The following is a 9,250-nucleotide window of genomic DNA, read 5'->3' as shown; positions in this document are numbered from 1 at the left end:
ACCACACAGTTGTAGCAGTGCATTTCAACAAACACTTCTTGAGGACCTCTCTATGGCGGGCATTGTGTGAGCACCAGGCATGAATGGGAGCAAAGCTTGCTCGCTGCCTTCGACGAGCTCTTATTTTGTTGGAGATCCAGGCACATTACTGGGCGATTACGACAGAGTGATAAATACCACGTTTAGAGAGCACGGGGGAGGAATCAGTGGAGATGGCTTCTTGGAGGAGAGGCCATGGGCCTGAGACCTGAAGTTTGAGTGGCTATTTTCTGGACAGCTACAGAGAGGAGGGGAGGAAGGTCTAGGCAGAGACTCAAGCACATGCAGAGGCACTGAGGTGTGAGACCACGGGCTTTGATAGGGATAGGAAAATTTAGCTGGTGTGATGGCGAGCAGCAGAGTATTTAAAATTTGTAAGTGACCTGTAGTTCTCTGACTTTTGTGGGGGCCTTGAATAATTTAGATAATTGCAACACATCTTCCTTTGGCTCCACATCAAAGTCACTCCATCTCAGCAGCTCCCGAAGTTTCTGAGGACGCTGGCTCAGCGCCATTTACCACCACCCCAGCTGGACTGGCGGCAGGTCTGTGTGAGGCCTCTGATGGCAGCACCCCGAAGGTATTAAATGCATTCCAGCCAGGGCAGCTAAAGAGAGCCCGACAACCTCCTATGGGGCCCTCCACAGGAGGGAACAACAGCAATTTTAAAGAAGGTAATTGGCTTTGTTTGGCGAGACTTCTGGTATTATATGCTGTGCTAGTCACTTTAAATATTATCTCACTTCGTTCTCTCAGTCATCCCTGGTGGAGGACCTATCCTTCTCAGTGTTAGGAGAAACTTGGCCTCGCGGGGTTTTATGTGGCTTGTCCTGGTTTTATGTAACTTGTCTCTTATGTGGTCTTGCTTCTGTCGATTTCAATTAGATTAGAAATTGAGAGCAATCATCTATAAAATGGGCATGTTTAATATCCCTTAAGTTTCATGAGAAATAGAAACCCATCCCCTAGCCAATCGGTGGGTTTTTCCTGACCACCTTTCCCAGGGACCTGGCTGGCCCAGCCACCTTTAGTAGCCTCTTTGCTTGGTTGAGGCATGCTACTTTTGTGGTCTCTTCCTGGCTAAGGAAGTGGGGTGACAGAAATGGTAATTCCTTCCTATTTTTAATCCTGGCCTTTAACCCACAGAAGTCACAACTGGCCTTTGGACCAGGCTTCCCCAGAATAAAGGGAGGAGGGACATAAAGAATTCAAATGGGGAAGTGGTTCAACAAGGAGGAAAGTGGTGCGAAGCAGGGCTTCTAAGAGCGGGCAGAGGTCGCAGGGAGCCGGCTAGAGGAGGACGAAGGATGGAGGAGCAGGAGGAGGCGGGGTGGTGTATAGGGCCAGTACACAGGAAGTGGACATGGCTTCCGGGGCAAGGGAGCACAGAACGGATGAAGGGGCAGGAGGCCAGGATCGGAGCTCCGGGAGCAGGAAGTCACCGAGAAGCAGTGGCCGGTGGCATGTTTTGGTTCTGCTTTCAGAAGTACAGCAGTGGTTTGGCTGCAACATTCAAAGACCTGAAAATATGGAAGCAGGCTTTAGGGAAGAGGAGCACTGAGAATAGCAGTAGTGAATACGGGAAGTGCTGAGCCGAGGGCTCTTTAGCAGAGCCATGGTTTCTTTCTGGAGCCCGTCAGTCTACAAGAAGAGGATATCCAGTGCTGAATATCCTGGGCCTGCTGGGGTCAACCAGCTGATTCTCTCCAGACTTGCCTGCATCAGCTTAATATACTTTGCACATCTTAAGGGGCCACATCAGAAAAGCTGCTGTTGATCATAGGGATTATGTATTCATTCAGCATAATTTATCGAGACCTAATCTGTGCCAAGTTTTGGAATTTGGAGATGAACTAGAACTCACTGTCTGATGACATTATTTGACTACAGAGTGACCAGCAGTAAACAGAAGCACCTGCACAGAGCTTTGGAGCTCAGAGAAGGGAGAATCTGAGTGGGCCCTGGGAGAGTCAAGATCGTTTTCTTGATGGGTTTGCAAAAATACGCACATGAACTTGACTGAGGGGGAAGCAAAGGGCAGGCCATGCAGAAGGGGTACATGTGTTGAAAGGAGGTGGAAAGTTGGGTATAATCAGGGAATGGCCAGGAGTGGGCAAAGGTGAAACCTGGAAGATAAAGGAGGCATAGATGCCAGACTCGGCAACCTGGATTTCATTCATGGACACCGGGAACTATGGAAGTCTTTTGCAGAAGGTAAATGGGATCTTAGTACTATATTTCAGAATGCTGAGTTTATAATAACTACGATATTAATTGCAAACGATGAGGATAACACGAATAACAAATCTATCCATCGTATGTCAAAGGTGAAAGGATGTCACTCCCATGATTATGTTGCATTATTTATGACATTATATCAGTGGGCTGAAGGGAGAGATTCTCCTGCTAGCCTTGAGGAAGCAGACTGCCTTCTGCTTGTGAAGTGCCTGTGGAGAAGGCCATGTGGCAGGGAACTGGGGTGGCTTCTAGGACTAGTATTGGCCCTCAGCTGATCAGTCATTAAAAGCCGGGGTCCTCAGTCATTCATCCACAAAGAAATGAATTCTGCCAGCAACCTGACTGAGCCTGGAAACAGTCCTCCATTTGATCATCCAAGTGAGAACACAGCCCAGCTGGCACCTCGACTGCAGCCCGTGAGACCCCGACCAGAGTTAAGTCATGCACAGACTCCTGACTCACGGAAACGGTGACATAAATGTGTGTGCTTGTTTAACGCTGCCAGTGCTGTGGTAATTTGTTACAGAGTAATAGATCACTAATACAAATGGACAGCACAGGAATCTGCTTCTAGGAGCATCTAGTTAATGTTAAGGATTATAGAGCCATAGGTATGTCTGTTTTATAAGCTGATAGCATCTGCAGCTGCCCACAGAGTGGGATTTGAGAGACAGTGCTGCTTCACCACATGCCCCAGCCCCTAATAGCTCTCCATTGCATGTCAACCACTGAAGAATAAACCTGCTACTTTCAGAGTCTTGGGGGTGGGGCAGGTAAGGAGAAGAGCAAAGCCCAGAGTCAGATGGGCCTGGTACCGAATCATGATGCCACCACGCAACGTCACCTAGGTTGACGTTTCTGAGACTCATCCATAATGATCTACTTACGTATACCAAGAGGAGTTAAAAAAATAATATCCATAAGTTTTATCAAAGTCATTTATTAAGATGACTGGATCACAGTAGATCTACATAAAAATATTGTTTCTTTCTTTTTAAACTTTTGCTCAGAACCCAGTTTTGGAGCACTTACTGTGTGGCGTGGCACATAGCCATCACTTACTGTTTGTCACTGTCTGGTGGTAAATTCGTCTTGATCTCCCTCATTCCAAGTCATCCATGCACTTCATATCAGTCTTTGTTCTCCCAGAGGTGGCATTATGTTGAGGAAGACACAGCAATACATGCTGTGGAACCGAGTCACCATCTTTCCCGCCCACCTCCCATGTTCTAGCACGTTGTTTCTCGGAGTGGACAGTTGTTATCTGAGTGGGAGGAGAATCCCAGGAAGCACAGTGATGGGGAGGAGCTCGGAGGCAAGTGGGGAAGGAACCGGGATCCAGCCAGATACCATTCTGGGTGACTGGAGCTCAGTGCCGCTGGGGAGCCCCGGGTGACAATAGGACCAGGACTAGGGGTGATCCCAACCGAGCGGTGAGGAAGCTGCTCTACTTATCCTCAATATTCCACCTTCACTGTCCGGGTGCGACTCCAGCAGCATTAACTCTTTGTCCCTCTGTCTTGCCTTGCACTTGGGCCAAGTGTATGCCAATGCCTGGAGAAAAAGGAAGTCACATGTGTTCCCGTCCCCTTAGGCAGCCTTTGGTGTGCAGAGGTTAATGCCGAGGGTGAATGTTCAGGGCCTCCCTTAGGACAATTCCAGGGGTAATACTCTGGACTTCTCAGGGCTGTGAGGATAAGTGGTGTAATGTGTGGCATATGGTAGGTGCTTAACAAGTGTTTTCTTTAAAAACAAAAACAGAAACAAAAATGAACAAACTGTATTTTCCCCAAAGAAAAGTTTATGAGAAACTTACTAAATGAGGTCTTAGGAGCCCAGACTGCTCTGCAGAGGGTGGGGAACTGGTAAGAACCAAGAATGCAAACACCTTGGGCCCAGTGCTTGTTCTCTTCAGATCTCAGTTTCCCCATAAAGTGAGGACCAGGCTGTATGCCAGCGGTCTGGTCCTGTTTGCACATTCTGTTCCTGCGGGTGTGTGAGTTGCACCGACCCCTTAAGAAGTAGGAAAATACAGAGTTTACATGAATCGATCAATGCATAACCTTTTTGTATGTGTGTTTCTGTTTAGAGACACTTTACTTAATACATATTGTTCATTCATTAGTAGAGAACTCAGCCAATAGCACTATAACTTGTGCTTGAATAAAACTTATCTAATATATGTATTTTCTCTGTAAAGCACATCACAGCCTTCTTGTGCTCCGGAACAATGGATAGCACTTCAGACTACGCTTGGGAGCCATTTTAAACAGCAAAATTATCATCAAAAAGTCCCCAAATGTGAAAGACATGGCACTACGCAGATCACAAGATGGACACTTGTTTACAGCATGAGAGCTGAAACCAGAAGGTAGAGTGTCACCTTGTCACATCAGAGCTGGGAACACGTGTGTCCAGGGACTCAAATTTTTTTGCTGTTCTGCACATATTTGTGAATAACCGTGGAAGAGGAAAAAAATGCCGCAACATTGATTTGGAGTTATAAATTGATTTTAAGGGTTAAGCATATTTGCAAATATGAAATCCAGGGATAATAAAGATTGACTGTACTTCTCGTTAGGCCTGGCACACAGTAGGTGCTCAGTTAAAAACTGGCCGCTTATTATATTATCATCAGAAATAGCATAGAGTCTGGCAAAGATCTCCTAAGGGGACACCAGGAACCCGAGCATCAGCTGATGCCCACAGTGAGACGGAGGGGGATCTGTGAGTATGAAGCCCCTCAGACCAATGCTCCAGGGACCCCCGAGCCTCCTTTCCTGTCCCTATGACAGATCTCCCTGGACTCCCCAATTCTTCAAGCTTAACACCTGGGCTTCCCTGGGAGCCAGGAGGTGAAAATTCCAGGGCTGCACTGGTGTCCCCTCATTTGATGTTGAGGCTGCTGGGCCTCTGTGTGCCAGAGACAAGCCTTGCTTGGCCGGGTCCAACTCAGCCTGGCCCGGAGGCCTGCATGCCGTCGCTGGTGAGCGCAGGCCTGTATCCTGCCATTGTTCTGAGAAGGGCTTCTGTGAGCTGAGAGAGCAGCAGATAGGGAGTCTGTTTCCAAATTGCTGGGTCACAGAGGCGAAAGAAGTTGACCCCCTCTCCACCACACCGCCCCCTTCCTGCTCTCCACCCTGCTCTCCCTCCGGTCAGGTGGCCAGAGAAGCCCCAGGGGGTCCTTAACCTCGCTTTCTGCACTTTCCCAGGGGGGAGCAGGAAAAGAACGGGAACTCCCACTTCTCGAGCCTTCCTCTGTGCCAAACCCAGTGCTGGCCACTTTCCACCTCTGCAGTGTCCAGTGACACTGGGTTAGAGATGAGGAAACCGAGGCTCAGAGTGGCCCCCTGAGCGGCAATAACTTCAAGCCCAACCTGGACGTTTGGCAGCGTTAACTAGATTTGGGCTACAATGCAGGATTCCGTCACAGACTTTTCAAACAACAGGAAAAAAAATTGCATACAGGGGCACTATGACAATTCTTAAGATAAAATAATAACAATAACAATAATAATGGCAACAACACAACCTCTGAGTGCTTTCTAAGTAAAGGGCACCTTTAAGTAAAGTATTCAGCACTTTACATAATTTTCTCATTCAATTTAATCATCTCAATGATACTTTGAGATATGGATTGTCATTATACCCGTTTTAGAGAGGGGGTGTCTGAGGCTCAGAGACGTGCGCTGACTTGCCTGAGGTTATAGAGGCCATAAATTAGGAAACAGGAGAGCAGAGACTGAGATCCAGGCTGTCTGGCTACAGAGCCCGCCCTCTTACCTGCTAGGGCCTGGGGCTAACGTGCCACCTGCTTTCTCATTCTCAGTTCCCTTCCTATTATCTAACTGGGTGACTCCTCCAACTCACCGAATGCAACAGGCAACCAAGGTCACTAGGAGCCCGGGCCACTTGTGAGAGAAGAAGCCAGAGCCCTTCCAAGTTCAGATGCTGGGAGTGAGAGATGCCATGCTCCTCGTTACTGCTGTCTCTTCATTATCGTCCCCATTCCCATCGTCGTCATGGCTACATGGCTGGAAGGGCACTCGCTCACCCTGACCTTCCGGTCTAACTTTCCCTTCCTAAGTGCTTCCTTTAGTCTTCATGGCTCCTCTCCTGTTAGGTCTTGTTGCCACGGAGGAGGCAGCTACCATTTATTGAGCTCCTACTCTGTGCCGGGTGTGCTGCGTTAAGCCCACCACACCCCGTGATGAGTCCTGTTAACACCCTTTACAGAAGAGGTCACTTGAGAAAGGCCAATGCACTTCCTCAAGATAACAGTGGGTGGTTTCGCGGAGCTGGAATTGGAAACCTGGGGAAAATTACTGAGAGTTTTTAGTTTTAAAGGAGTATTATCCAGTTCCTCTCCTCTCTCCATTCTCTTCCCACCAGTTTGTTCATTGATTAGTTATTGGGATGATTTTCTTAGTGGGACTCAAAATTTGGAGCTTTCATCTGACAGCGTCCAATATTTTCAACTTTAGTGATGAACTCTTCACACTCAGGAGGTGTCCGAATGGCAGGAACTTGAGGTTCAAAAGTATATCTCCATCACCTTTCCCTGTAGGGCCAACAGAGAAGCCTGCACAGAATTCCAGCCTCGCCTCTCCTGCCCTGTTCCTGCGTGAGTGAGGGTAACGGTCTAATCCTGGGAGGCAAAGGAACAGGAGGTGTTGGGCTCCCCGCTCTTCTTTGTCCTGTGGAAACCGTCCTTCACCCCGCCCTGGCTGAGGCAGTTTTCTTCCCTCATGAATTGTGCCAACCACATGGCCTCTCATCCATAGAAAGATGGAACGGAGCCCAAGGGCAGCCAGAACCCACAATCCCTCAGAGGCCACCATGAGGGAAGGAAGGAAGGAAGGAAGGAGAGGCTGAGGAATTTCTTACTTGGCACCATGAGTAGTAGGCTCAGGCTCTGGAGTTCTGCCGTCAGAGCCACATTTGATTCTATGGGCGACCTTGGGTAAGTCACTTAAGCTCTCTGAGCCCAGGTACCTCACCTCTACAATAGGGAAAATAATACAGATCTTGTATGGCTAGGAACTTAGCAAAATTATGTATGTTGTAATCAACTAGATGCTCAATAGATGTTATTCTGCCTCTTTCTCTTCCCCCTCAAGCAGGGTTAGGGTGAGAGCTAGGAGGAGCACTCAAATCCATTTTGTTCATCAGCCTGTCTCTTCTCTCTAGGACAGAGTTAATTCTCTTTGCTATGGCTCCTGCTTGAATATTAACCAGACCAAACACTGGCAAACTAAAAATCTGGTTCGAACATATACATGCAATGAACTAGCAAAGCACCTACAGTGACCTCTGCCAGATTTCCCTTGCTCCAAAGGTGGAACCAGGAATGTGCTGACATTTACCTTCTTCACTCTCTTGAGAGGGTGGGTGGGGTTGGGGGTTGGGGGTGGGGAATAGGAGGAGACATCAAGAGCTATGAATGAGAATGCGAGGCTTGGCAAAGCTGAACACTATACGGTAGGCAGTCAGGAAGGCATTGCAACAGTGAAGACTGGGGAGGGGAGCAGTGAATGGGGCGAGGAATTCAGAAGGAGGGGGAGCAGGTGGAGATCATCTGGAGAATAGGGGACGCCATGAGCTCCCAGACCAGCTCTGTGTGCGGCTCACTTTCGTTGACCATCATGAGTGAGATGTGTGGGTGGGTCAGTCCAACTGAAAGGATGGAACGTGGAACATAAAGGGAGGCTAAGGTTGAAATGTGCAACTCCTCCTTTTTCTGGAAGACACGTGAAATAAAACGTGTTATCTGAGCCTCCCCAGTGCATTTAGAGATGCACTTCCAATACTTTCCTCATCACATTCGAGGCTTACATATTCATTTTCAAGCAATGATCAGCTTGGAAGAATGTCAACTTTCTGCATTTTCAACCAAACAAAATTCATCTTCACCAGGCACCCACCCAAGATAAAAGATGATTTTTTTCTAACTTAATATTCATCATTAAAGGAAGTCTATAATAAGAAATTAATCTTTCCGGTTACTTTTTTTTTTTTTTTTAAGACATATAAAGTTTGTCCTAAGGCTTTGTAGCTCTCTTCTTATAAACCGGGGATATGTTCTTTTATAAACATCTCAGGAGCATCACTTCTGGTTGTCACGGAGATGGTTAAGGTACCATGGCAAGTCCACCTTCTTCATGTCTGTTTTGCAAGGATAGGATTGCCAGTGGGGATGGCAGGGATGCAAGGAAAAGGAGGAGTTATTAAAAGTGAAGGTAACAAGAACAAAATCACTTCTTAAATTATAAATAATTATGTCTAACATAGATGCAAAAGACAGTCACTGCCTCAGCATATGATCATCGGTGGGGTGTCCCTGTGGGGAAGCAGAATTACGGTGCTAGTTCTGGCAGGGGTGGCCCGGCACATTTGGCAGCCTGGACCATCTTTACTTGGATGAACGGGAAGGGGCTGAGAGGGCCGAGACTTTAGTCTAGGAAGTGTGCCCAGGCTCTCAGCAGCATCGATGCTACCTCTGCCCCAGTTAAGGTTAAAGTTGAGGGGATTTTGAGAGCATTTCCTCTAAAACTCATTTCACAATTAGAAAAACTGGAGCCCAGATTGCTCTGAGACTGTTTCCCTAATCCTTTTTTTCTTTTTCTTTTTTTTTTTTTTTTACGCTTATAACACCTGGTCTTCCTAGGTGGTCTCCCATCCAAGTACTAACCAGGCCCAACGCTGCTTAACTTCCAAGATCAGTTGGGATCAGGCGTGTTCAGGGTAGCATGGCTGTAGACATGTTTCCCTAATCCTGACTGTATAAAATATTTAAAAAGTCAACAATGAACTTGAATGCAAAGTTTCCAAATATAAATCTAAATGGTCAATGAGCAGATGGGAGGATGTTTAACTTCGCTAATAATCAAAGAAATCCTAATTGGTATACTGGAGTGCCATTTCAGTCCTATTTTAAGAAATTTAATTAAAATACTCAGAGTAAATGTGAGAG

The 9,250-nt window shown here is 47.1% G+C and overlaps 1 pseudogene; it reads right to left on the bottom strand.

The window, feature by feature from the left end:
* Positions 1 to 8,919: 8,919 nt before the first annotated feature.
* On the bottom strand, positions 8,920 to 9,038 carry LOC111742901 (annotated as a pseudogene).
* Between the last annotated feature and the right edge of the window lie 212 nt (positions 9,039 to 9,250).

Source organism: Pteropus vampyrus, unplaced genomic scaffold, assembly GCF_000151845.1.
Source record: "Pteropus vampyrus isolate Shadow unplaced genomic scaffold, Pvam_2.0 Scaffold103, whole genome shotgun sequence".
In the NCBI taxonomy this organism is placed as follows: domain Eukaryota; kingdom Metazoa; phylum Chordata; class Mammalia; order Chiroptera; family Pteropodidae; genus Pteropus; species Pteropus vampyrus.
The sequence above is the reverse complement of the archived record's forward strand: the minus strand, read 5'-3'. Positions and strand labels throughout refer to the sequence as shown.